A 7,839-nucleotide genomic window follows, 5' to 3' on the forward strand; every position below is an offset into this window, starting at 1 on the left:
CCTTAAGTCCACATAAGGACCAGATGGATAAGAGGTTGAAATTGCCTTTATATTTCAAATTTTCTATAAAATTTTTGTACTTTAAGATGTGACATATGTCTGATTAGGTAAATACCAAGGTCCAAAAGCCAGATTGACAGGCCCCCCATAATGGAGGCCAAGTAATAGGCTTTTTGAAGTTCTGGCAATGGAGTTAGCAAGGGGCAAAAGGCAAGGCCACACCTTTACTATCCCCCATAGGCAACGCACGGCTCCTCCATTAACATGGTGAGGGATCATCAACAACAGCAGTTGGAGGAACTTCCACATCTTCTTGTTGTTCTTGGTTTTCTATTGAGGAAGCCTTGACTAATCTTTCAGTCACCCAAATTGGCAATTGTGCGTCCTGTGGGAAAATACAAACAGACCCTCGGGTCCAGATTAACACCGGATCTGGGCCTTTCCATTGTCCTGATAGAATGTCCTTCCAGAGCACTTGAGGTAGATGTTTTTTATTAGGCTCTGAATGACGGTCAGCAGCCAATCGGCCCTCAGAATCGAGATTTAAAGAATTTAAAATGAACAAGACAACAGATAATTTGACTTTTGGGGATCTGTATGATGCCCCTATTCCCCCTTTTTGTTTATAAAGCATGTTTTTAAGCATTAAATGGGCACACTCAACAATGCTTTGTCCAGTAGGATTATAGGGAATTCCTGTGACATGTTGAATACCAAAGGTGGAACAAAATTGTTTAAAGGCCTGGGACGTATATCCAGGACCATTATCTGTTTTAATTTGTTTGGGAACCCCCAGGATGGAGAAAGAATGTAAACAGTGTGTTATTACATCTTTGGTTTTTTCTCCAGAGTGAGCAGAGGCCAATAAATCCTGAAAAGGTATCAATAGACACATGAATGAATTGTAGTTTTCCAAATTCTTAATGATGAGTTACATCCATTTGCCAAATATGATTGGGCTGAAGCCCTTTTGGATTTATTCCTAAAGAGGGGTTAGGAATAAGTGTAACACATTTAGCACAAGACTTGACTATGTCCCGAGCTGTTGCCTTAGTAATTTTATAGCGTGTGCGTAGAGTAGAAGCATTTATGTGAAATTTGGAATGAAAAGTTTTTGCATTTTCAAGTGCATCAAAGATATGTGGGTCTCTTGTGGCCATGTCTGTTAAATCATTGTGTAAACTTAAAGGACCTTGAAGGCCAGTATGAGCCCGGACATTCCCAATGAAAAAAAGGCTTTTTCTATCCCAAATAAGTTTTTGTAAAGATTGTAAATACTTAGTGATGGTGGAATGAGGGAGAGCAGACCAGTTAATTCTAAATTTTGAATAGCATTAACAATGTATTTGGTATCAGAGAATAGGTTAAAAGGCTCATGGTGGGTTTTGAATACTTCTATAGCTACTAATAGTTCTGTTTATTGTACAGATAGAGTATTAAACAGCAATGTTTCTTAAACATTATTTACAGTAATAGCACGCGTACCATTTTTTGATCCATCAGTAACTATAAGGGTAGCTCCTATAATAGGTTCTTTTCGGGTGATTTAGAGAAAATTATAAGATGTTGACTCCAAAATTGGAGAAGAGGATCAGATGGCAAATGATTGTCAAACACAGCAGAAGTACTAGTAAAGACTAGAGCCCATGAATTTGAGTTATTAATAAGATATTGTATCTGATCAGTAGTATAAGGAGTAGTTATTGTTGAGAGATGTGACTCAAAGGTGGAAAGGGATACTTTTAATGCCCTAAGGATTAATTTTGCCACAGATTCAGTAAACAAAGATAAGACCTTGTTAGGGACATAATTCATATGAACCCAAAGAATAGGACACATTTGCCGAAACACTCCTGTGGGTAGATCCCAGGAAGTTTTTGGTGTCTGTCATTTGTACCTTATCAATGGCAATATGGAAGCCCCACCTTTTTAGTGACTTTGTTAAGGAATTATAACAATTTTCCAAGACAGTTTTTTTCTTTATGAGCTAACAAAACATCATCCATATAATGATAGATTAAAAGTTGAGGGTTTGCTAGGTGTATGGGTTCTATAACCTTGTTTACATATATTTGACACATAGTGGGGCTATTGGCCATGCCTTGTGGGAGAACCATCCATTCATATCTTTTATTAGGAGAACTGTTATTAAGTGAGGGCACAGTAAATGTGAAGCTTTTGGTGTCTGAGGGATGTAATGGAATGGAAAAGAAGCTATCTTTTATGTCAATTACAATGGAGGGCCAATTAATTGGAATAGTTGATAAGGTATGTAATCCTAATTGAATAGGTCCCATGGGTTTCATTATAGAATTTACTGCTCTTAGGTCATGCAATCACCTCCATTTTCCTGTTTTCTTTTTTATTATGAATATTGGTGTGTTGAAAGGAGAGGTGGATGGTTTAATGTGTCTGGCCTCTAGTTGTTCTTTAACCAATTGTTGGGCCACTTCTAATTTGTCTTTTGAGAGGTGCCACTGAGGGACCCAGACAGGTTTATATCATTTCCATGTTATTTTAATTGCTTCAGTGGCCCCTAATGAAAGTCCAATCCCTTTTTATCTTGTTTTGGAGTAACTAAAATGGGTGAAATAGGTCCTTGGCTATTTTTCCCAAGCCCTTTTCCCCAAATGTGTCCTTGGGCTAACATCATTTGATTAGCTTTTAGATTACTGTATGGGATCTCGGATGTGAGATATAAATCCATCTTTTCCATGATGTCTCTCCCCCACAAGTTTACTGGGAGATGTTTGAGGATGTAAGGTTGGATGGTACCACTATGACCTTCTTCATCCTTCCATTTTAATATGGCTGCACTTTTGTTAGGATTGGAAGCTATACGCAATCCCCTTAAAGTCTGATCTGCCTGCTGAAGTGGCCAGGCTTTGGGCCATTCTGTAATTTTGATAATACTTTTGTCAGCCACAGTATCTAATAAGCCCTCAAAACTTTTGCCTTCTATCACTAACTTTGTCATAGGTCTATCTTTTAAATACAATGTTAACACGACCATATTTTGGCCAGTAGAACTTAATCCTTTATATCCCCTAATAATATTCTTTGATGGATATTGATCATGGCAGCTGGGTAAGACCAACAATTCTGCTATGCAATCACCCTGAGCTATTATTGCTACACCTCTTGGAGAAGAAGCAAGGATTTTTTATTTCTCCTGTAAAATCAAGGTCTATAACTCCAGGGACAATATTTAATCCTTTTAAAGCAGAAGAACTCCTCCCCAGAATTAGTCCCACTGTTCCTTTAGGTAATGGGCCGACAACTGAAGTTGGTATTGTTTGTACTCCCATTTCTGGAGTTAATATTTCTCTGGCAGAGGCACAGAGGTCCAATCCTGGGCTTCCTCTTATTTGTCTAATTGGAGATCAAGGGGTAATGAGTCCGAGGCACTGACTGGTTAGCCCCATATATTTGTGGGCCCCAAGGCCAGGGGCCCTGATTCCCGTTTTTTGGAGGTAAAGGATTACCATCTTTGTCTCTAATTGATTTAAAGTCACTTGCCCAGTGTTTCCTGTTTTTACGTTGAGGACATAATTTTGGCACAGGACCCTGGGGGCAGTCCTTTTTTATGTGTCTGTGTTGTTTACACCGATAACACTGTTGGCCTGAGTGGGAGTCAGCATTGCCTGTAAGACCCTGTGCAAGCGCTGCAGCCATCACCTGGCCTTGAATAAAAGCCTCATTAATATTCCTACAAGCCTTTAAGTAGGCTCCAAGGTCTTTATTTTTCCAGGGTCTTATTGCTTCTTTTCACCATTTATTTGCTTGCTCATATGCAAGCTGTTTGACTAAAGGCATAGCCTGGTCTACATCTCCAAATATACGTCCTGCTATTTGAATCAATCTGTCTACAAAATTGGCATAGGGTTCATTGTTGCCTTGAATAACCTTAGATAACTGTCCTTGAAGATCGCCAGCACCTGACAGAGTTTTCCAAGCTCTGGTGGCAGCAACACTAATTTGTTTGTTGATACACACTGGGGTGGAAATTAATCTGATTACCTTGCCCTTCATATGGTCCTTGGCCTGTTAGCATGTCTAAATCCCATTGAGGATTACCCGCAACTGCATTACGTTGGGCAGTATCAGAACATAACTCCTGGTTAGCCACCTTCCACATAAGATATTGTCCCCCAGATAAACATGCTTTTGCTAAATTACCCCAATCAGTCGGAGTAAGATTTTGACTTGCAAGATTCTCTAATAAAGAAATGGTAAATGCAGCTTGTACTCCATAGGACATAACTGCCTCTTTTAACTGTTTTACTAATTTTAATATTTGATGATATCTCTAATTGTTTTGATCTTCAAATACCGGGAATATTGGGAACACTGATCGAGATTCTACATCAGCCCACTGTCTGGGGGCTGCCCCTGTGTAGCAAGTACATGCACTCCTACAACTTGGAAAAGAGTGGTGATCTGGATTATATGCCGGAGGGCGTGGCGCGGTAGGGGTTAGTTCCTGTTCTTCAGAGTCACTTCCCTGTTCTGAGTCTGAACATCTACTTCCTCTTTTAGAAGCTCGACTTCATCGTTCCTCTTTTACAGATTCTAGTATCTCTTCCCCCTCTCTTATCTGTTCATGAATTTTAGTCTTTAACAGAGCTCCATTTTCTTTTAATAATGCCTTAAGCGGACCCTCCATGCGGAGCTGAGAAATTCCTGGTCCCATGATTAAAATAGCTTCTCTAACTGCTACTAAAATAACAAACAGTAACCAAGCAAATAAAAGTAATAGAAATACTAACACAATTAACACTTTAAACACATTCATTTAAGACATCCGTCCTTTGCTGTCTCTTGGGACAACCTTCTGTTAATTTCCCTCACTAGGGGAACCTTCCCTTATGCTCCCTCACTAGGGGAACCTTCTCATTACGCTCCCTCTCTAGGGGAACCTTCTCATTACGCTCCCTCTCTAAGGGAACCTTCCGTTAAACCTTAAGGCAACCATTTCCTCAAATTAGGGAAACCTTCTCGTTAATTATGCTAGTAAAACTGTCTTTTACTTACCTTATCCTTGTGGTGCTGATAACTGTATAAAATGTTGAGTAGCAAGGCTCTTGAATTCGGAATGGTTTATTGTTGAGTCAGGAAACCGGGGAACCCTGGCTCTCGAACCTGGAACCTGGAACCTCCAACGTGGAACCTGGAACTTGGGACCTCCAACCTCTTACTCGAACTCGAACTCTGAACCTGGAATCTCGAACCTGGAACCTCCAACCTGGAACCTGGAACTTGGGACCTCCAAACTCGAACTCGAACTCCGAACTCCGGTGCTTGAGGAGAGCCAGCTTATGTCCCCTCCAGGAGGTGAAGGGTAGGGCTGATGCCAATTATGGGAAGATTAGGTGAGGAGCTAGCTGCCCAATCATGGCAAAGGTCAAAATGAGCAGGAATGATCAGGAGCACTTGGGAACACTTGTGCACATGTTGTGTGTGCAGACTTAATTGAATATAGCCAATTTTAAATCACCTGGGTGTGCTTATGTTAATCAACCTCCTCACTGCCGATGTGACCAAACAACTTCTGGCTGGCTGCCAGGTGCCATCTTGGTGAGTCCACATGGCATAGCCCCCGAAAATTGGTACAAAAGGCAGTGAGGGCTCTTCTATGGCCTCCTCTGTAGCAGTAGGAATCTCACATAATACAGGAGCTGTTTCTTTAGCACAGACTTGCCTCCATGAGCAGGGAGTAAGGAACTGAAAGGAAAGTCATTCTAGCTTCTTGTGTCTGTGGAAAATCATTGGTAATTCTTGTTCCAACATTTGACCATAAACAAAAGTAGAAACCACCTCATCCTAGTCAGATTACTTCAGGTTACTTAGACTTCTATCATAACACCAACAAAAACTTGATTGCTTTTTGGTTTTGAAAAGCTAATATATATATATATTAGAGTATAATATATATATATATATTATACTCTTCTGTCAATTTTCTAAGGAGAGAGACTATATTTCTTTTTATTCTGGTAACCACATGACAAAAACTTTAAACATACCAATATGTTTCAGAAATTTGTGCAAACCAATGTTTTGAGCATTGTGATTATTTTTTCAGCAATAGGAATATTTCTAAAATGCATTACACTTTTCTTTATTGTTTCAGTCTTAATAAAAAGAAATAAACACATAAATATATTCATTTAGGAAATGCTTTTCTTTTCCACTAATTCATACTCATTAATTCTCTCCCTTTCAACCATGTACTCTAGTGAGATGGGCAATATAATTCCTAGGGAAGGCATTATCTTATGCTTATGGCTCATCATTAGAATGTCTTTTCTTCTTTCACTTTCCACAGTACTAATGAATACTCTAACAGAAAAAGTAAGTTTATAATAGAAACATTCATCTCTAATTCTATAGGGCATTGAGACTAATTTTTTTGGAATCCAGATAATGACTGAGGAAAACCCTGATCTACTTGATCCCCAAACCATTTCAATGGTGATAAAATGAACTCTGTGAGAAAAGAAAGATTAACACAGAGAACATAGAAAGTATAATTTATCTCAGGTACTACAGATTAAATATCTTTAAAATTGTATATCAATTCATTCCTAAGAGAAAAATAAAGATTAATGTAAAGTTCTATCATTATCCCAACTTATTAATGATACTAATAGTACCATGATTGTATTGCACTCACTGCTATGATTATTAGAATTTTTTTGTAAATAAGTATGTTATAATGTTGGTTTTAAAGCCTATTTGCATGATTCTGTTTATCTGAGAGCTTCAGATAATATTTTAATGAAATTTCTAATGCAATTTTCTGTCTTCCCTGTACATTCTTTGATTTTATATATAGCTTCCCTTTGGGTACACTACTCTTAAAAGGTGAATAAATTTGTTTTAAAATGTTTTCAAAATATTGTATTTCTCATAATTGCCTCTTTATGCTTAAAGATAAGTGTGATGTCCTGTGATCAGTTTTCTGCCTCTCCTGTACTTTTCACCCTTTGCTATACTCCTGATTCAATCTCTTAGTATCTCTAATTTTTAAATTATTGTTATTATTTGATCTTTCTAAATTTCTCGAAATTTTGTTGTCATTATTATTTTTTCAGAATGTAGTTAGTGGTCTGATATAAACTTTGAAGTACAAATTTCTCTTGTGCAATGATATATTTTTTCTTTCTGAACATATGCTCTTATTTTAGGCAAATTTTTATTTTTGATAACTTTTATTGTTACTAAAGATAATTTTATAAATTTAGGGGCTTTAAGCATTCATTGTTATAATCCTGTTTAATATGGTGGACATCCATCTTGTTCTTATTGAACAAAAAAAGAATGAATTCAATTCAGGAATAGGCCATTAGTCACCTGCAACCTAAGATAAATCCTTAAATCCACCAGGCTGATTGTTTTTGCCACTGTGCATCCTCCAAAAACTTCCACGCTGCAGTGAGCACTACAGAGTATATATGCAGTATATATGGATTCACGAGGACTTGGTTCATTTATGCCACCAACCAATATTCAGTTTCTGAGAGAGTGCAGAATCTTGGGCCCAAAGAATGTCTAGAACTTCTTTCTTCATAACAGTTCCATTGACTTCCAAGTCACATTAAACCTGCTGTGATTACATTGTTTGTTCATTGAACAGAACATATGCATAAAATTCCTCCTTTAACTTTTCATAAGAATATCTATCTAGACCATGTGGTTTTCCACTTCATGTGATCATTTAACTCATTTGCATGTATTTTTCTCAACAAAATTTGTAAGCAAGAGGAGAGAGTCATATAAACCATTCAAAGGGAAACTGCATATAATTTGCTCCCTATATCATGTAGTTGATTCCAC

At 37.8% G+C, this 7,839-nt stretch overlaps 1 long non-coding RNA gene across 1 annotated transcript; it reads right to left on the reverse strand.

Annotated features, from left to right (window-relative positions):
* Window positions 1-258: 258 nt before the first annotated feature.
* LOC306666821 lies at window positions 259-5,071 on the reverse strand. Its single transcript, XR_013765407.1, has 2 exons — window positions 5,035-5,071; window positions 259-385 (listed from the first exon to the last, which is right to left on the reverse strand). It is a non-coding gene; the product is annotated as an uncharacterized lncRNA (long non-coding RNA).
* Window positions 5,072-7,839: the final 2,768 nt, after the last annotated feature.

This window comes from Sciurus vulgaris, assembly GCF_902686455.1.
Source record: "Sciurus vulgaris genome assembly, chromosome: 7".
Classification (NCBI taxonomy): Eukaryota; Metazoa; Chordata; class Mammalia; order Rodentia; family Sciuridae; genus Sciurus; species Sciurus vulgaris.